Source organism: Ciconia boyciana, chromosome 1 (genome assembly GCF_034638445.1).
Source record: "Ciconia boyciana chromosome 1, ASM3463844v1, whole genome shotgun sequence".
Lineage (NCBI taxonomy): Eukaryota > Metazoa > Chordata > Aves > Ciconiiformes > Ciconiidae > Ciconia > Ciconia boyciana.
In genome coordinates, this window is record NC_132934.1 from 76,833,543 (window position 1) to 76,856,034 (window position 22,492).

The following is a 22,492-nucleotide window of genomic DNA, read 5'->3' on the forward strand; positions in this document are numbered from 1 at the left end:
CACAGAAGTAAACCCAATCAATGTCAGTGTTACCTAAGTCTTCAAGAGTTTGCAGGACCGAGATCTTCTTAATTGTTTAATTCAACTGTGAAATATTGCACATGAAGTACAACCATACGTGCCTCCTTCTAAGTTTGCGTTCTGCCAACTAAGAAATTACATTTTCTTCTATGCTGCAGCATTTTCTAACTATTTGATTCACTACTGTGCCCCACAGGAATCAAGCAACTAAAGACCTACAGTACATTCAGCAGGGATGAAATCTTGTCAGAATTGTATAATAGCATGGTGAATGTCATAAAATGGACTAAAAGATTTGCGTTTTTTCCTGGCCTTCTATGTATTAAACAAAAAACCCAGGTGCTTTTGTTATTTAGGCAGATCAGGGAGTTACAAGTAAAATTTGGTTTAAAAATAGTATCAACAGCAGCTAAAAAATAATAATAAGACAGTGGAAAATCTGTGTGAATGTTTCTGTATGACTTGCACTATGCTTACCTAGCTCTGCATTATTTCTCGACCAGTCTTAAAAGATTTGGTATTTTTGGCTTATTTTGAAGAAATACAACTGGTTTATATTGTATAGAAAAACAGTAAGAAAGCAAGAAAGGAAAGTCAGAATTGATTCCTAAAATTACATTGATTAAGTAGTTAGTTGCAAACTACTTTTAATGCCTCCTGTGAATTAAACATTTATAGGTTATTTCTGATGCTGAGAAGGACCTTTCATAGTTAAGCAAACCCAGAATTTTTCCAAGAGACATCTCCAGCATGACTCTGATATAGCCATTTGTATTTGTTACACCAGTTGACTGCAGAAGAAAGAAATGTATGTCAAAACCTCACATAAATGTCCTTTCAGAGACAAGATAGCCCTCTTTTGAATTACAATAATGAGGACAATATTGTTTTGGTTTGCTACAGACCTTCCCCTAAGTTTTTTGAAGGCTTCAGATGTTCAGTGGAATTTGACAAGAGGTATTTAGGCTTTTGTGTTCGCCTTTAATTGCTGCGCACCAGGGTGAATCTTGATGCTGCAGCCGGAACCGGCTGAGCAGAGGGTGCAGAACCCTTTGCTGCTTGTTGCAACTTGCAGGATGGAATATTATACAGTGTGTACAAGTATGCACATTTAGAGCAAAGATTTTGTTTCAAAATGTTTTTCTAAGTCCTATGCCTGGCAACTTAAAGAGATGTTGCCCTTCTACACAGTGACTAGGTTCTTATACCTCTAAATTAAGGGCTAACTCTGCAAATATACACAAATAGAAGTTATTGGGTAAACACTGCTGTTTACAACTGTTAAGTTGCATCGCAGTTTTGGTTAAAACCTTATGTATTTCTGGCAACTCTCTGCACTTCATTTGCCTGCACAGAAATTATTTGCAGGTTTGGTTCTGCCACGGTTCATTTCAGGATGAGCATTTGTTTGTAACTTTGTTTAAGTGTGCAGACCTTCAAAGACTACCGACATGCTTAACTGTATTCACATTAGGTGTCCCATTGACGTCAGCTGCAACAGTGGTGATCCCATTGCAAGATCAAGTAAGATAACCTTCTATGTCTATAGCTATGTAAAAAAATAAATAAATAAAATAAAATAAACCATGTCTGTTTTGCAATGGAAAATCCACTAACATAAATAGTTTTACAGCCACATAAAAATAGAAACATTAAATACTTAATTTTTCCATAGGTCTCTTAAGTAACACCCAGTGCTATTGTTACAATGTTGTTCTCTTTTTAATTGCACTACTATTCAGGAAAACTCACAATGCTGACTTATGAGGAAAGTTATATGGAATTATAAGGAAAACTTATAATGTAAACAGACATGTATCATTCATCTAAAATAAAAGACTGGTTCTTTACATGCCAATAATTTTTGTAGTCTTAGGAACCATTTGTTTTCCTTTCCTCTCATTAAAATAATTAAATTAATAGAAGTTTGCCCCACTGCCCCCCTCACACACACACATACACAGGACCAACAAAACTCAGTAATTTTCCACTGGCACAACAGTCTTTCAGTGTCTGCCATCTGCTGTGCTGGCAGGACCCACAAGAGGAGTAGCAGCAGCAAGTCAGGAACTGTAACGTCATGTTGTGAATATTCATTCAATTTTCATTGCCACAGCTGGTCCTCATCTCTGAGACTGACCTTGCCTCCCCCAACTTCCCTTTGACAGCTTTAGAGCAGGGGAGCGGACAGAAGCAAGACACTGAAATAAAAACTCTCAAACACCAGAAATCCCCAGTCAAAATCAGTCCCCATTCCTGTTGGGGAGGGGCAGGGGTGTCTGTCACTCCCATTTACCATAGTTATTGATAGAGATTTTTAAAGACTTTTGCTCTGGGAAGAGTGCTTTAGTGAAATACCTCTTTCTAGATCCATAACCAGTTTATTTTCAATTTACTTATCATAGTGTAGAGTGTCTTTTCCCCTCTTGTTAATTCTTTTTCTGAGTTATGTGCCTGTGCTTTAAACATTGCAACATGGTAAATGGGAGCGCACAACTTCATTACCGCAGGCTCCGAATGTGGAAACGGAGTTCAGATATCACAAAAGGCAGTCCCTCCAGAAAGCACTCTTGCATCGCATTCAAGTTAAAACATGCTAATTTTAGGCTTCTGTTATTTCAAACCTACCAAATCTAATGCTTCTGAAAACCAGTCTCAGCACGTAGGTCCACAGTGCTCAGGGAGGTCCACAGTGAATTTCCTGGCTCTACCTGCAGGCAAAGGGGACATGTAGATACACTCGCAGGTCCTGAGATTGTAAGACCTCTGGGCAAGAAATTTGCTTTAGTGTACAGAGCTCCTAAGATCCTTGTCTCTATATAAAGACTAATGAGGTAAAACAAATTAAACGTGGCTGCCATATAAATCCTCTTCATCAGCAACTATCCTCAAGTCAAGTGACGACACTAGGACAAACTTTCACAAGCTTCCACACGTTGCACGTTGTGATAGAAGCAGAAGATGGTTGTACTTCGTCATTCTTCCAATCCGAGCTCAGAGATTTGCCTTCTGCATAGCTGGCTTTGTAAGAAATCTGAATCACTGCCTCCTTGGGATAACAGCTTTCCCCAGAAGTGCTGCTGCTTCATTTCATGATCAGGTAGTACTAAAACCAAAGCAGGGTTTCATTTATCTTCTGCCTGTGTTAACATCCTTACCCTTGTACTTCGGTGGTGGGACAGAAGGGTGTAAAAGCAAAAGGCCTGCAAATGCACTATTTCCAGTCAATTCTGCTGTCTTCTGTTTGAGCACCTACGTATGCTCAAGGAAAGTTTAACAGTGCCCTCCTGACTGTGAGATCTCTTCACAACTACAAGCCCTTCAGTGAACCTCTACCGCCAGAGCCCGTTGAGAGCCAAGGTTTAAGCTGGCTGCTTAGACTGAAGAGAAAGGCAGTCCCTTCGGCCCGCGGGGAGCCGGGGCAAGCGGGCGGCCCCGGGCAGCAGCTGCGCTCCGGGAAGAGCCGGAGGCTCGGAGGGTCGGCCGCTCGCTCCCGGCCGCCGCTCCTGAGGAACTTGGGGCTGCTTTGAAGGAGGAGAAGGAGCAGCCTGGGCGGCCGGGGGCCACGCTGCGGCTGCTGTGGTTCCTGTGGCACCTGCCGGCGGGCCGGGGCGGGCCGCGCCGCTGGCGGGCGGCGGGAGCAGCCAATCGCGGCCCGGTTCGGCGGCGCCGGGCTCTCGCGAGAGCCGCCGAGTAAACATCCCTCCGCCGAGGCCCTCCCGCCGCCCTCCTCCTCCTAGCCATTAGCGCGGAGGAGGGGGCCGTGCTCGCAGAGGCGCCGGCTGCAGGCAGCGAGCGAAGAGCCGGCGGGAGGGCGGCGCGGAGAGGTGAGTGCTGCGGGGAACCGGCGCAGCCCTCCGCCCTGGGGGCGCCCCTCGGCTCGGCCCGGCCCGGCCCTCTCCCCGGCGGCGGCCAGAGGCGGGGGAGCAGCCTTCTCCTGGCGTGGTGCGGGGGCAGAAGGGACCCTGTCATCGGAGACTGGAAATCTCCCGCTGCCTTCCCTCTCCTCCTTCCTCCCCCCCCACCGTGAGGCAGCAGGAGCAGCCATAGCCGTAGAGTCTGAGGGAGGGCAGCCTTAGCCCCGGCTGCTGCTCAGCCCGGGGAGGAGGCGGGAGGATCGGGGGTGGCTCCCGGCTTGGGAGCCGACAGGGCACTTTGCCCGCCTGCCTCCGGCGCGCTGCCCCTCAGGTGACTTCTTCCCCCTGCCCCCAGCGGCCGAGCCGGCGGGAGAGCAGGGGCTGCCGCCTCCTGCCAGCGGCACAAGTTGCCCGAGTTCGTCCGTCTCCGCGGGGTGGGTGCCGCCAGCCGCCGAGGCGCTGGGGTGCCCCGCCACGGCGGGCGCCGCCAGCCGCTCCATACCCCGGCGGGGCGACGGTTGAGCTAGCGGCCAGCTCGCGCCGCGCTCCCTGCGCCGCGCGCCGTCGGGGGGTGCCTGCCCCGCGCGCCGCGGCGGTTGGCGGTTGGGCGCGGCGTGCTGAGGGATTGCTGAGGGGCTGGGGTGGCCGGCGGGCTTGCGGAGAGCCGGGGTGCCCCTCCTGGGGTGGCGGCGGCGGCGGGAGAGAGATGAGCTTGGTGGGCAGGTTCGGCGTTTAGCGGGGTGGCAGGGGGTGTGGATACCACGCCGTGCGCGGTGAGGGTCGGGCTCAGGAGCAGCTGGCGATCGTGAGGTGGTGTGGGGTGTACCTGCCGTAGATACGGCGGCTTTCGGGCTTAAGGGTGTCCTGCCCTCTTTAAAAATAAATAAATAAAGTGACAAAATTATCTCTGTAATGCGCTTAAAAAACAAACAAACAAGCAAAACCTCACAAGTTTCCACTCCGAGATGAACAAATCCCAAACCTGCTTTTGTAGCATTTCCCTGAGCCAAAGGAGTTTTGGATTGGGCCCGTAATTTGACAGTCTGCCTCGTGCTCTGTATCTTTAGGCAATTTACAGTGACTAAGATAAAAGGTAAACGCTAACAACTGTGAGATGTCGCCTGTTTTTGTTTGGTTTTAATTAATTTGAAATGTCTTGGGTTAGAATAATAGAGTTCACATGCATGCTAAAACGCTGCCCCCACTGTTGCTGCATACCTGATTTTCTGTTGCAAAATCCAGAATAGGAATAAATGAGCCTTGATGTAGCCTCTGAATAAAAAGCAATGCTGAAGTTTGACTTAAAAAAAAAGAAGTTTCTTATAGGGTATTTGGTGGGATATATTCATGTTGTTTGGCTTTTACTTGATCTTTGCTGAAGAGCAGTGAAATTTATTTTGGAGACCACAGATGTTGGGTTTTGTCACGTATGCTGATTCAGTGTTTTGATTACAGTTTTTTGAAGTCACTTGAAGTAGAGGGATCTTGTTCGTGAGTGTATGTAAGACTAATAAAGCTCACTAAATTGTTGTGTGTGTTCCCTAAAAGCTGCCTGAATATACACAGATATCTTAAAAACTGTTATCTTAATAACATTCCTTATCCTTTAGGAACTTAGGGACGAAAGAGTATTGGACTTAATTTTACTCTGAGAAGTTAACTGAAGTACTAGCACATAGGCGACTAACCTGAGAGGTGATGAGCAGTGGCTGCACTCATTGCATGTGAGAAATCTGTTACTGTATCTAATAGAATTGATGCATTTTATCTTCTGTGCTCTCTGTAGACATGTTTTTCTGCTTTTGTTACAAGGTGTCTTGGATTAGGAAAAGTGAAATTTGCATAGTACTGTGAAACTGCAACTCAGCTGTCTTTCACATTGTACATTGCATAGTATATGTTCAATTTAAATATTATTGCTTAACAGAGCTTAAAAAAAAAAATCTGAAATTAAACATTTTATTTCTCAAACATTTCAGGGGAAAAGAAACCCCCAAACCACTAGCTAAACAGAATTCAGAAGCAGCTATTTACAGCGGACAGGTATCATGCTTTCTTTCTTTCTGCCTTCTTTTGCAGAAAGTTAGTCTTTCTAAAAAAAAAAAACAAAACAAAAAACCACAAACCACCCCCCCACCCCCCCCCCAAAAAAAAAAAAAAACAACCAAAAAGCCCCCCAAAACCAAACCAAAAAAAAAAAACAACAAACCCCACACCCTGTCATTAACTTGCAGTGGACTTGGACCAGGCCCCTGCGCTCTCGGTGTGCGGTGAGGAAATGTTCCCCAGGAGAACAGAAGTTTTGGATTTCTGTCAGATGATCCATTGTGGACCTGCTTGTGCAAGCCTTCTGGTGCTGACCTCTGAGGGTCTGATCCTGTGCTTAGTGGAGTCCCTGGTGGGCCTCTCGTGGGTTGGAACGATATGGGATGGCATATTGTGTATGCACAGCTTCTCACGCACGTGGGTGAGGTTTGCCTAGCTGTTGTTTCTCAGGACTTCTGCGTAGCCTCCTTTTGGCTCATCTCTCTGTATGCCCTCGAAGCTTGACTGATAGGTAGAAGTTTTTAATCATTTAAGTTACCTGCTGCAGTTTGGGATCTCTCTTGAATCCTTTAGTGACTGCAAGGAGCTTAGTCACAGTTTGAGAAGTGCTGTTTTTGTCCGCTGTATCTGTCTAGGCAATGGGTTTGTCTTGTTTTTAAAGCTTGTCTTCTCCCTACAAATTCTGTTTTCATTCAGTCCATGTTTATTCTAATAAAAATGTTCTTCTCACCAAGTTTAAGCCGAGGGTTAGTTAAAATATAAAGCAAATGGATAAACTTTGATATTTGTATTCTAGGAGATGCAGAGTAGACATGTAAATTACAATGAATAGAATTATTTATCTGAATACAGTATTCATCAGCACAAAGACTACTAAGCTGATATTATATGGTAAATGGTTTGCTTTTAGTCCCCCAGAAAGAGGCTTTATGTGTCTTAGGGTAATGACAGTTGACATAAATCAAACATACTATTGTCCACAAAATCATTTAATCTTCTCTTGTTTGCAGTTCATTTCAACATATAGCTGCACTTAGAGCAGACCTGCCATCAGTATTAATTGCATTACTATAGCATGAAAGTGTGGGTTTGATAAATAACTGATTGAAGTCTAATTCTTCGGGATGGGTTGATGCAGGATTTTTCAAAGACTGGTGACTAAATAACATCTTTTGTTGTGCAAAAAGAAGTAACAGTGAGGGGTAACCCAAACTAATATCATGGGGTATGAACTCAGGGAAGAGTTATTTAGTGCATGATGTGAATTTATATGGTAAACTGTATTTACAGTGGGGGATCTTTTCTTGAAGGATCAGAAGTTAGTCGTTGCCAAATGCAGAAGAGCAGACTTCATCATTTGATTGGTATGAAAAGTCCTGCAGCTCTGTAGTCTAAAACTACAGAATAACTTTTGGCAGTCCCACTGCTCCTGCATCTGCATGAGGAAACAATAGAACATTTTTCTTTGACAACAATAAAAACAAAAGAGGGACTGGGGAGGTGAATTAATTTATTGGAAAAAAACTTATTTTCCTTGTCATAAATAATTTGATCAGCATGGGAAGCATTAAAATGGGCAGTTGTCATAGTTAATACTGTCTTTTACTTCTGAAATCAGGTAATTTTGTGAGGTTTGTATTAATATCTCAATACTTTGTAGAGATTAAAAAAGCAAAGGAAAACAGTGGATCGGGAAAGAGTATTAATCTTTAAGCTTCAAATATCTGGTTTTCTGATTTCTCAGTAATTTTGGCATCAGATTTTGCATTCTGGTTTGAACTGTAGATTTGGAACTTGGTCTGTGATGTATGTCTTTAATATTTATACCCAGAAACTTGCAATTTGTTAGCTGACATGGTTTTATGAGAGTTGCAACTGAATAGGATATGAAGAAAGCAGATACCTAGAATTTTAATGTAAGAAACTTGCTTTGGAAGACTACTTATATGAGATTTTGATTGTCAAAGGAATAGTTGACTTCTGTATTTTTACTAGTAACAGGGAACAATCGTTGATTAAAATGGTAGTCTGGGTTTATGGGATTTCACAAGAGTAAGAATCTCCTGAAGCAGTAAAAAGAGAGACAACTATTCACCTTTTAGTAACAAGGAACAGACGATATTAAGTAATACTTTGGTGTGAACAAGTTGCGCAAACAGATTTTTATCATAGGTGGCAGAATGAATGGGAGGGAGGAAGTAAGGGGACAACTTGGATCTATCTGGGGCAAGGAACTGTGTTTAGAGGAAGAGTGTTTACTGTATTGCAACTTATATTAGCTATGTCTCTTATGTTCCAGAGTTTGAGCCTGTGGTTGCTGACATGCTGTAGAGGAGCTGCAGACTTAGCAAAGATCTTGGCATATTGGAATTGGTTAAATTTCCTTCCACAGAATTGGAAACAAAACCCCTTTTTGTTATCTTTGAACACATGAAAGGTTGTGAGACCTTTTTCTACTATGTCTAATAAAGACAGCAGTTTACAATTCTCTGAGAGTACCATGTGTAATGTCACATTACTTAATGCACTGCTAGTGCATTTATAAAATGTGCCAAGAAATTTTAGCAATTAAATCTCCTTGTAGTAAAACAAAACCAAGCAAACCACCCCCCAGACAAACAATTATAACACTTTAGTCAAGTGAGTGCCTTACCAGAAAGAAGTACTTGGTTTAGGGCCCTTTTTATGAGCCACTATAGTAGAATAATGCTTATGAGAAATACAGTTGTGCTTAAGTTGGGTGCAATTAAAATGAAAATATTAGGTCGCACTGAGCTGTAGGAGTTACAAATACAGTCAGCTTCCATACACAGGAGTTTAAACTGGGGGGGAGGGAACAAAAGTCATAACTTCAGTAAGACACATGACTACCCTGAAGCTACTGCTAAGAAGGACGCAAACAACAAAAGTCACTTGACAGAAGCGGCTTGCTACAACTGGGGAGTTGTGTGTGCTTAGGGGGCTCTCCTGGTTGTGCAAGGTTAGGCTCCATCTCCCCGTCCATGGTGCAACAGAGTGCAACTTATCTAGCACACTTGTGCTCTACCATGAACTTCTGTCAGCATCACTGAGAACCCCCATGGAGGACAGAGATGTCCTCTTCCTGCCAGACCACTGCCAGTTTGGAGACTCTTGAGTCTGCTCTGTGGGAAAAGGGTTTTCCAGGGACAGTGTTCATTTCCAAGGTAGACTTGCTTCTGCCATGTATGCAAACCTTGAATATGCTGGCACTACTACCAATCTGAGCTCAGTCACCTGTGGGGAATTGCTTGATAAAGTAGACCTTTCCCACATATCACTGTATTCTACTTTGTTTTTTCCAAAATGAGTAGAGCTGGATCTAGTATTGAGAGAGGCCTGACTCAACTGCCGTGTAACACCAGAACAGCTATAGCTTCACTTGGTGGAAAGCCTTAGTGTTATTGTGAGTGCACTAGTTAAAAGAGAACCTGCTTCTAGCTGAACTGATAGTTAAATTCCAAACGGTTTCGTTGTCTGCAGGAGAGCCGTTCTGTACAAGCCAGCCAATATGGGATTACCTAGTCGCAGAACCCCCTTACCATTGTTTGAAGCTGAACTTATGATTAGCCATCTTACCTTTCCATGTGTCACAACTGAGCACAGAGGAGAGGGTGACAGGATACAGGTGTGGCCTAGCGTCTCCCCTTTATTTCCCAGTGCTGAACTACTTCCCTGGCTGATTAGCTAGATCTGAACAAAATGTGGACAAAGCAGGAGCAGCTCTCAGGCTTATGTGTTCCACTTCCCATAAAAACTGAGAAAAACCTTTTATTTCAGAAAAAGTTCCCTTTTTCCAAATTAGCTGGGTAGAAATAGCAGACCTGAGTCCAATAGCATCAGGCTCCTTTTGTCTTGCTTTGTATATTGGAAAAATGTTTATCACAGACATTGCTTAAAATTTGTTTTAATTATTTTTTTTGCAATGAATAGTTGCATAATGTGTTCCCAGCCCTTCCCTCTCACTGGTGCCTTATAAGGGAGGTAACCAGAACGCCAGCCAAATATCAGCCTGATGATGAAAGAATTGTTCCACTTAAAATGTCACTAATTTTTAGCATGCTGAGTCCTGTATGAAGAGGAAAGCTTACATTAGTAGCTCCACAGCCAAAAGCGTTGTACTGCATTGTTTAAAGGCAGTTGTTTCTTGAAGTTAAAGATAACTGGATTCTTCTGTTTTGTGGTATTTAGTGTTTGGCAGAGCAGAAAAGGAGAACAAATTCAATCACAAGGTAAGGATTTAATGGGAGTACCTGTTTTTACAAACTGCAGAAATTGAAGGTGGAGATTGAAGTCTGTTTAACAATAATTAAAAGTATAATTTAACAAGCTCTAACATCTGGGACTATAATGGAATTTTGTGTTCTGCATATGAGCTTCTCTGTGGGACACTAGGCAATCATACAGCAATGAAAGACATGGCTGTTACAAGCATGTAACAGCCAACTGTTAAAGCACATTCCTGTTTAGTGGAGTAACGGCTTTTGGTTAACAGATATTTGTGTAGCAAATACATCTTCCACTAAAGTGGTAAAGAACCCTAGTTGAGCAGGTGAGTTGATATTCTTCATGACTGACTTGCCATATTTCACTTCTGTAAATCAAAGGTTTTGTTGTGCCTAAAGAAAATGCGTCTTACTGAATTAAGCTGCCTGCTTACAGTTTAAAATAACTTATTTCCTTCATTTAATGAAATGAGTTACAGCATGAATCCTGGTTTCTGCAAATGCTGTAGGAAAGGAAATATTCACATTCAAGGGGGGGGGGGGGGGGGGGCACGACAGACAGGTACCAAACCAAACAACCCTGATTATATTGTAAATACAATTTCTAGTAAAGTCTTATTGTTTATTCCTTCCCCAATCTTAACAGGCATAGGTGGCATCTTACGAAGTAATGACTAAGGGCAGAGAAGCGAGGTTTATTAAAACTCCCCATGAATTCAGCTCTCAAATCTCTTGTGAGCAAAGTATATAGATGACTATTTTATATTGAAGTGTATTAGATGGGTTTTCTTACGGTTAATTATTGTATGGATACTCTTTCCCTACTTTGTCATCTCAGGGAGTTTCATTTAACAGAGAAGGAGAGTTCATGTAAAATATGTATTATGTGAGCATCTTAGCCCACTTGTACTCTGGATATGGTGACCTCACTGTTCAGTTGCATAAGTAGCAATTAGAAACTTTCTCTTTTTTTTCCCTCCTCCTTTATAAAAAACCAATTATGTTAAGAACACCTGGAATAATCTCCTGTAAATTGCTTATGCTTTGAATCATTCCAACTAGAATTAAGTGAACTTGAAGTCAGGCAAAATTGCAGTAAGATGAATAAAAATCTATAAGCAGAGACTGTTTTGAAGTATTTGAAAAGCCCAAAGTGCAGAATACAGACATTACATCATTTAGTGATGAGAGGGTAGGGGATCCTCATAAGGGGAAATAAAAACACGTGTGTAGTATAAAACATGAATATAATTGACCTTTAGTTTCTGCTTAAAGAGATACATGTGGAACTGAAGTCAAATAAAGCTCCCCCGATATTCTTCAGCTGAATCCGAGTGTTACAGCCGTCTCTGAGGTTGAGTTGTACAAGCCATGGAGTGGTTAGACAGCAACAGAAGTTGAGGCTGTGGTTCGTAAGTCGAGTGAACCGCAGACTACTCTCAAGGCACAACATACTCGCAGACCATCATGCACCTTTGATTAAAAAACACTCCTGTCCCATTGACCAGCTGCATGCTGCTGATGGTGTCCGTGGACCACAAGTTGGAAATCACTAAGTTATGATGAGCTGTGGTATTAGGAACAATCATCTTCAGAAATAGTTTCAGGTAAGAAAATGTATTGCTGGTAATTTATTATATGATTTTGAGAAGGACAGCTTTTAGGTAAAGGGAGATAAAGATCTGGGAAAAAACAAACCCAGTTATTTTGGTTTGGAAGATGAAGGGAGTAGAGAAGGGGATTCCTTCCTCCCCCTGTTAAATCTTTTTGCTCTCTTTTCTTTCCCTGTCTCTTTTTCATGAGCCAGTGATAAAGGGAAAAGAACAAACTGGAACGCCTTAGATTTTCAAGCTTTGCTGGCAAACCTTCAAAGAAATTGGAAAATTTTTTAGCTTCTTTCTTATGTCGCAGCATGCACCACTTGTTGACCAGCTCTAGTTCTCAGTAATTAGCAGTGTTTACAGGCAACATTCATCCATTCCTTCAACAGGAAGGAACACATTGAAGTCACTGTGAGCCCCAGGTGCACAAGGAAATGCAAAGTTGTCTCCAAAGATTTGAGGCCATGTAGCTAAGGTAGTATTATGGAGCAAATGTGTGGGATGAAAACTTGGATTTCAGCTGTGCTGGCATGGTAGTAAATATATGGAAGGATGGAGCTGTCCAGGTGAGGATTATAATATGTTAACCAGCTGATCAGTTTGAGCGTGTAAATCTTGGCATTTCCAGAGGGTTGGTTACATCTGGGATGTAATTTAGATGCAAGTGGACTTGTATCAAAGTTTCTTGTGACAGGAATGGTGATATGTCCTCTTGTCTTCCAAGACTTACTGCTCTGGGCTTTGTCATGATGAGGAGTGCAAAATGAATGCCGTACTGATACGATCAATCCCCCAGACAGTGCTGTGAATCTCAGACCGTGGATGTGTTAGTGGGCTAACCAATATGTGGATATTCAAGTTGACTTAATGTATTGCAGCTCTAATTCCAACTCCTTCAGTCAATATCAGTGGTGCTGATACTACTGTAGGGTGACCTAAAGGAACTTTCCACTTGGTTTTTCAGGAGGCACCTGAGTACAACCTGCCATGTTCCCTGCCTATCATGGTGCCACTTGCTCTACTGAAAGTATTGTCTCTGACAGCTACAGTTTGTTCATAACTCCAAAGTCTTAGGCTTGCACTTGGATACCTTTAAGCCCCATTTAATCCCAGAGGGCGCCTGATTCATGTTAACTGTTTGCTTTTGCTCACAGACATGTAAGTCAATTGTGCAGTGGCAAATGAAAAAAGAAGAACAAATCCCTTTCAGTGTTCAAGAAAAATAGATGAACATTGTATCACCCAAACCAGAGATGAGAGTTTCATGTGTCTGAATATACCCTGACCTACACCACTGATTTCAGCTGCTGCTCACAGCTTGTGCAGCAGCCTGGCTACTGACAGAATAACTTTGCTGAACACCTTTGCTGGAAACTAGCGAAGAGGTTCCTTGGAGCCTGCCAAAAATGCTGCTGCCTTCACCTTCGCTCATCAGTAAGATGCAAAACTCTGGCCATGGTGAGGGTACAATGAAGAAATGTGCTTGCCTGTTATCTGTTTAAATAAGCAAAATAACATTCTGCTTTGTAAAATAATCTTTACAATCAAAAGCAACATTTAGAAAAAAACATTAATAGATACACATCCATTTTTTCATGTGTACTTTAGATCACTGCATTTGAAAGGATTGAAAGAATAGTGGAAAGTACAAAATGAAAAAGGAAGTAATTATGAGGTAATTGGGGGAAATTGTTATACTCTAATAAAGATACATAATTTTAGCTAATTTTCCCTCTGCCCTTTTTATTAAGCAAGCAGTAATATTTAGAAAGCCAATTTTGGTTTTGTTTACAGTTCAATCTCACTTTCAGATTTTGACCCCCAGGCGTGGGATGAGCCTGTGTTGTTTAGGGAGCAAAGGCTGCAAGAGAAGAATTATGATGACAATTTTGGCTATACTATTTCTCTTTAAAAAAAAAAAAAACCAAAAACAAACACAAAACAAAACAAAACCAACCAAACAAACAAAAAAACACCCCACCAAAACAAAAAAACCCCCAAAACTCAAACCTGAAACCTGTTAGTGTTCTTTGTATTTTTTTCCATGTAGAAGCTCACTTTTGAAACTAGTCTTGACAGTATCTTTCTTATTTCTATTTGACTGTAATTTTCTCAGTCTGAGAAACACAGCATAAATGTATTTTCTTGGTTCTTTTGCCTAAGTGCTCTGAAGCAGTCATGTCGTCTTTAAAGAATGCTGCCATACAGACTAAGAGGATAAAAGCTTCTGTATTCTTTCTTAGGACATTAGAGAGCGATAGTGAACCTGCATTGGCCTGTATGTAGTTGAAGAATGCAGTTGCATGATGAGATTTTCTTCTGTCATTGTGGAATCTAAGTGCTTTCCCTCCCTCTCTTGCCTGCCAAGGCAAGGCTGGGTTTTACCTCAAAGATGTTGGTTAAGTAAGGTCCACCCACCCCCCTTGTCTTTGAATCGTAAAGTAAATCCTCTCCAGATATTGCAAACTAATAAACCACAGTAAGAACAGTGCAGATTAAGCTCCATATTTGTCTTGGATGGAAGGCCAGACTTCTGTCTGGAACATCTGAATTGGTGCTTTGGGTGCAGCTTCCTTCTATTCAAGGGTGGTGATCATCTTGTCAACAGAGCATCTGATTTACAAGATGAAGTCACTTGCAGAAGTAGGCTCCCATCATATATGTACACCTATGGAGGGAAAAAGGGGCTTTTTTGCTTGTGATATAACAATCACTGCACCTGCTTATGCTTTTTCTCCTTCTTTTCTCTTCCTTGGATACATCAGGAATGTAGTTTGTGCTTGACCAAGAGTGTAGGACTTTTAACAGAAACAAAATCTGGCTAACCCTACTTTTTACAAGGAAGCTGCATTGAATGCATTCTAATGGCTTTCCAGATTAATGGGATCTATATTAATATTTGCCGATGACTAATGTATGAATAAAATAAACACTTAAGAATTTCTTTGTGATTCTTGGCTTCCTTTGGTACCTCACTCAATATTGCTTCTAAGCAAGAAGCCTCTTTTGTTGATACAAAGCTAAATCAACTACCCATATTGAATTTGGTGCTATAATTCTCATCAACTTTGAGGGAGAAGGGACTGACAAAGGATAATCCAGCCTCTGTTGTGGATACCTAGGACACTTTTTTTGAAGTGATAGGCAGAGAGAGAATATATGAATATACCAAGATCTTTTTATAAGTGCTTTTTCAATATTGAAAGATCTGGTGCTTTTTGAGGTACTGACCACATTTGACCCTGCATACTTCACAGGCATTGTTCAATCAGTTTAGCAGCTGTGTATAAAGCACCAAAATTTAGAAGGCCTTCATCTTCTTTGAATGAAACGCATTCTTTTCTGTCAACTCGGCATCTCTGAATTTACTGAGCAGCACCCATCCCCTAATATTAAGTGTGTTTATATTCAGTTACCTTGTGCCATCCGAATGTAACAAAGTTCAAATTAATTAATATAGTCAACTGATTTTTCAAAACTATGGCTCTGAATTTTATTAGTGACACGTATGGCTTTGCTTTCTACCAAAGTTAATTCACTGGTATCTATATGATGCTTTCTGTGGGTGTGGGGATTTATTATGAGAAATTAAGATTTATGTTCATGCGCAAAGGTTTTGATCCCATATTATCTGTGTCCTCTTAAAATTACTCTGTATTCTTAAAGTAGAGTTTAAAATATTGTTACTTTTTCTTAGTTTTCTAAGTTTGTATTACTTGCTTCATGTTCCTTTACTGGCAAGAGACAAGGCAAATATTCCTAATGATGCGAGTTCTTGAAATTGAGCAGTTTATTCAAGGTGAGCCTATGTTTGTATGCTAAATTTTCTTTAAAATTCTTGGGAGCTCTTAAACTTTTGTTGGCTCTGGAAAGCAGAAATGCAGTTAGCATGTAGGATGGGAATATTCCTGTTGGCTGCTCTCCTTGTGCATGGCTCTGGCATGTTTAAAGTCAGCAGGTCTTGGGTTTTTCTACTGCGGAAGTGTGGGGTTACATATATTACTTAAAGAAATACTTAGATTAGTTCATATGTTGTAAAAACACACTGGGATGCTTTCATCAAAGATGCTAGGCAAAAGCAGTTCGTGTTTTGAAGGAACGTGCTATTTTGAGGGAGGATAATTCATTTTCCCCACCTTACTCAGTCCTTGGCCTTTAGAATGGTATCAACAAAGGAAGTGACTCTTACAGATGCTTTTGTGATGTGGTTCCTAATTTATTGAGCTGGACTGAGATCCATTGACTCATTTCACGTAAGCCACCAAAGAGCTTTTTCCAGTTATTGCCTGGACCAGGTCTTTGAGATGAAAGATGCCATCTCCAACTGCCAGCCATGCTTCACAAGGAACATAACAAACTTGCATTACAAATATTTCAACATTATAATTCAGCCTTTGAAGTTTTGGCACTTATTTGGCAAAGGATGTCTCCAAAGAGGTATTTTTAGCAAACGCTATATAGAGAGCTTCAGATCTTCATCTTTTCTCTTTATGTGGAGAATATTTTTACTGTCTGTGAGGTGCCCAGAGTTAAAGGATGCAAAAATGACAAGATGCTCAAACCACAGTTGGATTCAAATTGTCTTAAGTTTGATGGCAGCTGGGTCTATCCACATTACAGACAGTTGCCTGGTCCTCCTCTGCTGGAGAGTCCAGTGCTCTATGGTGCAGATGGGGATGGGGGAGGGATGCCACCTATTTTGTTTGCTTCATTTGGCCCTTGGAACATATTTTAACTGTAAGTCACATCCATTTGCTGTAAGACTACTACTTGATGAGGCTAGGTTTCTAAAAGTGCTTGAGAAACCTGTTATAGCCATGGCCAACAGTTACAGGCTTTTGAGGTATTCAGGAGAAGCAAACTGCTAAATCCAAAGATTAATTCCAGGTACCGTCATCACAATGAGAGCTGGCATTGTATCAGCTGCCAGGCAGGATTCATCTACCTATCCTTGGGTGCTTAAAAGTTGGACATCCAAGCCAGTTAGTAGTCTTAACCATCCTCTGTAGTCAGTGGAGATGAAAAAGCACTAGGAGGGGATGTTTGCTTCTACCTTCTGTGAGGGTGACTATTATAGGACTCTGCCACCACAGCTGGTAGAACAGAGGTTAACACATTTTTCAGGAGAAAAAGATGGGTACAAGCAAGGCCTTGGTGGACTTCCAGTTGTGCAGCCTCGAATGCATGTATATGCTCTGATACTGCTGTGTGACTTTTGAGTAGTTTCATATGGCAGTTGAAATTTCAACAACAATAAAATCTTCTGGCTTCACCTTAGTAAAATACCCCTGCAGGTGCATGCAAAAACTTGTGAATTCACAGACTCCTTTTGTTTTGCCAACAGTGTAGTCAGAATCCGTTTGTTTTTCTCCAGAAGAGCGTGAAGAATGTGCTTCCTCAATAGCAGCTGTGAAAGCCCCAGAGCCCGGTGTAAACAGCAGTATAAGTAGGCAGAGCTCCTCTGCAGTTGCACCTCTGAAAAACCCTGGGCTCAGGTCAGCTGAGCTTTTTTGTTTCCTGCTGTAATTGTAGTTTTTCCCCTAGTTCATTGTGCCATTTAGTGTTAAAAATAGGATTCCATAAAACATTTTTATGTTCCTTAAGTGCATACATTTTTATTTTTCAAACGTGTATCTGTATGAAGGCTTGCCAGAGAAACAGCTTGCCTTTCCCCAGTGCTGACCTAATCTGACTGTAATACTAAACTCAAGGTAAGAGTCAGGACTAATGCAGCGATTCCATGTCTCAGCTCTTCCTTCAGGTTTCTGGCAGCTTCTACAAATTACACTTTGTAGTAAGATGCTGGTATGGTGCTGCATAGTTGACTTTTTTAAAAATTACTTTTTTATTTTGGCAGCTCTGATTAATTTTGTTGTGCCTCACTTTCCCCATTTTTAAAATCAGATTGAAATTGTCATTGTATTTTGAGAACTATATGTGGAGAGTGCTATGTAAGCCTATATGTTCTCTTGGATATATTTCTACTGATAAATGGGTGGAGATGGAAGGGGTCTGCTCCCCAGGCTGCTGTAGACACTTGTTACAAGGCAGGATTCTCTGGTCAAGTTCTTCTCTTGCTCATACACCCTCGAAGTCCTCCCAGGATTGGGCCTGGGTTCGTTTACGTTCCTTCATAGTTAGCTGTGATACAATTGCTGACTTGCTTTACTAAGACGATGTGCTTTATGTTTCAGTTTTGCAAAGTACCTTGAGATCTGAATGGAAAATACTTTAAAAGGGCAAAACATAATTTGCTTGAAAGATGGGAGGCAGGTACGTCACATAGGGAAGCAGAATGAAGCTTGGAGATCCAGTTCATTGGAAGATGAAGATGCTTTCTGGCATTATTAACATGAGGAATAGCCCAAAGGAAAGGAAAGCAGCTTGAGGCTTGGTAGCAACCCCAAGAGACCTTTGCAGCTTTGGGCGTGCTGGGAAGGGGGAAGGCTCACCTTCTCTCCTGGAGGCTACCAGCACAGCAGCTTCCCTGTGCTTTCATGATTTGCTGAAATTTCCATAATTTATTTTATTACTGACATATTTTGCAAGATTTTACTCAAGGGGATGGATGCACAAAAAAAAAAATAGACTAGCCTCCAGATCTTGCTTCCATCCCTGTGTTATCATCTTAGACCTGGGGAGAGTAATGAAATTTTTATTATGCAACTAGGCTAGGGAGGTAGATAGGGCTCAATATCCAGTGGGCATGATCTGTGGAGTAAAAAGTGCTAGTTTTTGCACAGACCTTTTCTGACTGCCAGGGGTACTTCTGAAATAAGGGATTTCACTTGGTTTTCTTTTTGTAAATGAGTGCAAGTTGAAATGTATTTTAAGACTCAACTGAAGCAATATTAATCGTCTGAGGAATCACAAATGTAAATGTTTTTTATTCTGTACTAATACTACATTATTAGACTCCCTTCTCTATTTTTTTTTAGTGCTCTTTATATTTTCAGAAGTGAAGAAAATATAGCAGAGCAGCTGCTTCCTAGTGATTCGTGAAATTAAGAAGTATTCTCTCTTACCCTGTGTTATATCAATGTGACAAACTACATTCCTGATATTATGTGTGGCTTTACCGGGAAACTGGTAAAACTTTCCAAGTGTTGTCCATTTATCAGTACTTTAAAAGACAGGCGATTAATGTTATTTGCATATGAGCAACAGAATGTGTAAACATTGACTAGGGAGTCATTCCAATGCTTCCCAATGAACGCTTTCAGCTGGATTCACAATAGCAACATTTTACCAAGGCTGCACGTAGCTCAACTTGGAAATGTTATTGCCAAACTTTGCCACTTGCAGCGTATTAATATTTAATTGTCCTTTCTATTGCCTTTTCCCATGTATTTTCCTCTGATTTCTGAAATCAGATTGAGACTTCAACCCTGTCCTTGGAACAGTGAAAAACATCAGTTGCTTATCTTGCCACACACCCTTCCAAATCCACAATATACAGATTAATGCTTCTTCTGCAGTCGACTGTAGTAGTTAACTGGTTGCCCAGTCTGATTGAATGGGCAGCTCAGAGAAGTGCAGTGACAAAGAAGTGGCCACATGCCTCCTAAGTTTTGGGGCCAGGTTAAATAACGAATTTTCAGAATGTGTTAATAAGTAATTTTTTAATACTACTTTAGCATCTTTTCTCTAAAGAGCCCAGGTTCTTTGCGCATATGAACTCATTAAGCCTCCTAACATGACCTGCTAGGTACAGGAATCTGTTTGTTTTCATGTAGGGTAACTGAGGCACACCCTAAGTACATTTTTTTTTTCTTTCTTTTTTTCTGAAGCGTTTGTTTTTTGCACATGGGAAATAAAATAGAATCCAGATCATCTGTTACTTAATGCAGTTTCCTGTGTTGTAGCCACAAAAGCATCCTTCCTCTGTACATACATCATCTGCAATTAGAAAAAGAACACTCAAAATATTCATGACTTCAATGCTTGCATCATTGGCAAATACCAGTAATTTAATGTGGTTTTATTTTGCAGAAAGATTTGTCCACCTGAAGTCACCATTAGAGGTTGTGTTAGGGATACCTTCACTGGTAACTCTTCTGGTAGAGTCGTTGAGTAGAATGAGAGGAGACGCATTACAGAATGAGTGAGAAATTAGAGTGGGCCTTAAGGTGGATGTTCCTGGTGTGTTACGGTAGATCAGGTACCAGGCTTTGCTCTAAGTCTTTGCTCTCAGCATTCTTTGGGTGAGCATAAAACTATTCAAATTCAAGCACAAATTATGTCTGTGTCTGCTGCATAGTGTGGACTTCTGCTCCATGTCAGCATTGCTGTTTGAGCTTGCTTGTCTGCGTTGGGCTTTGTTCGACATTCGGGAACCAAGCAGTGCTCCAGGAGGAGCACTTGGAATGGCTTCCAAAGCAAGCAGAAGCAGCACATAGTACAAACCCTTTCTGGTCTTATGAATTACCCTAGCTATATTTACAAAGAGCGCAGCGTATGATGCACCATGTACGGGATGGGTGTTCAGCTGTTCATCACGATCAGCCTCACCATAACCATTTTCATCAATATCAAAGGAATTGTGTTCCCTAGTGTTGCAGCTTGAAGTAAAAGGGATGTGAGAAAGTAGTCATAGCCTGTCTTTTGAGAGCTTTGCAAAGCTGCCCTCTCCATCAGCCAACTTCCAATGGAGCCAGCAAAAGTTGGTGCAAGAAGACTCATTGATGAATGCATTTCTGTAACAGTTGTCACAGTTAGGCTCTGGGTTTTATGTTGTACCCAATCTGAATTACTGGTTGCTGTAAAAAGGGACAGTCTTCTCCCATCCCTACGAGTGTATCCAAATCCTACTTGGATGTAGCCCAAATTTGGGTGGCTGCAAAAGGCCAAGCGCTGTTGTCTCCCTTGTCCTCTGTGCCTCTCCATGTTTCATTACACTTCTTTCACGGAATTCAGCAGTTGTGTAGCTCAAGGGTGAGACAAACCAACCTGCCGATTTTATGGAAGAATGGTCTCGTTTTTACAGGGGGATGGGAGTGGTTGGTAGCTTAGGTTTGTCAGGCTGCTGAGTTCACTTAACTTGCCTGTGGCTGCATTATTGGGAAAACTGTAAGAGTGCGTGGCCAGGACAGGAGGGATCAGCAAAGTGAGAGGGAGGGACCCCTCTCTCTAAGAAGCAATTCATAGACCTGCATTGACACTCCTTGAAACAGAACTTGGCAGCAATGTCTATGCTTTCTGTGTAAGGGCCTTGTGCATGGGGCCCATCCCCATAAGGAAACGTTAACGTTAAATAATATTTCAAAAGTGGAAATGATCTCATTCTTCCTACGCCTTATTTGGGTTTTTCTCTGGTTACTATTTATGGGAAATAGCTGGTTGTATCCAACTTGTCAAGCAATTCAGATTGCTGCCTGAAAGAGTTCTTTATTTGCCACTCCACCAGTCTCCATCTTTACACATTGTTTGCACTAAACTGGTATTTCCGTTTGAATTTCCTGCAGGTAACACCACTTGTCTTCATCTCCGCTTGACAGATAAAGAAATGGAGGCACAATGATACCTAGTCACGTTACAGGGCAATAGAGACTTACACCTTGGAAAAGGAACAGCGAGAGCCATTCTGCAGAAACACAAATGTTGCTTTGCCTTCTACTTTCCTGTAAAGCTTCTACCTTTGTATGAGGTGACCTGTGTTCCATGAAGAGTCCTTCTTACTGACAAATCTTGCTCTATTTCTCAGTCAAGAGTGTGCTTAGCCTTCAGGGCATGCTGCAAGACTATTCTGAAGGCTTTCTTGGTGGGAGAGGTTTGCTCCTAGAGAGGTTGTCGTCTTGTTCTCTTACTCTTGCCATAATTGATTTCATCTTGCAAGTGTATGAAACTGGGCTTTTTAAGATGATTATTTTTTTTTTTAATCTGGAAATTTGCCCATTCTTGCATGTTTAACTGTAGCATAGCAGCTACATACAGCCTTAGTATCTTTTAGAAACTTAAGCAGATATCCTCTGTTCCTTTTCCCTCTCACTTTCTCTTGCAGCTGGATATAGCCAGAGCTTTTGTCCACACCCTGCTTTTGCCTTTAACTAGGAAACCAGATAATTGAATCAAATCTCTGAGATTAATTTAGAGGAAAACACCACCCATCTTGAGTGAGCTTTCCCAGGCCAAGACTGGAGAATGACCTTCCATAGGGAACTAATGCCCATCACAAACCTCATTATCTTTCACCTAGGTGCAAATCTTTTCTTTCCTTTTCCTTTTTGCCTTTCTCTTATCTTCCTGGAAGGGTGGATATGTGATTGTGTAGAAGGATCATGTGTATATATACATATCCATAACAAAGCACTCCTCTGGTCACTCTTTTGCCCTAGAGGAGATGAGCAGTTGCGATGTTAAGCAATAGGCTGCAGGAAGACTCTCAGATTTCATGAAGACAAGGCTCTATGAGTTTGCTGCTGAAAGAGTTGTTTTTCTCTGTACCTAAACCTCTAAATCTCAGAAGGATAAGCCCCAGCTACCCATTTGCAGTGTATTTTTGTTATCAAAGTGATATAAATGTTGAAATGCAAAAACACAGTTGTATTGACTGTTCTGCCCTAAAACAGTCTGATAATAAGGCAGAATGGTAATGTTTTTCTCTTTTCAGTTGTCCTTGTTATCACTGTAGGGATCAGGTGTTGCCATCATGGTTCCTTCATGAAATAATATTTCTTTCTCCACCTTTGGTACCAATGGCCAGAGCTCCTGATGGTGGTAAGAG

The 22,492-nt window shown here is 41.6% G+C and overlaps 1 protein-coding gene across 1 annotated transcript in view; it reads left to right on the top strand.

Moving 5' to 3' along the window:
• Positions 1-3,718: 3,718 nt before the first annotated feature.
• The window catches only part of STK38L (serine/threonine kinase 38 like), a 52,123-nt gene continuing 33,349 nt past the window's right edge, over positions 3,719-22,492 (top strand). Inside the window, exon 1 of the mRNA XM_072875574.1 lies at positions 3,719-3,848. The gene's annotated coding sequence lies outside the window, so the exon portion shown is untranslated. The remainder of the gene's footprint in view (positions 3,849-22,492) is intronic.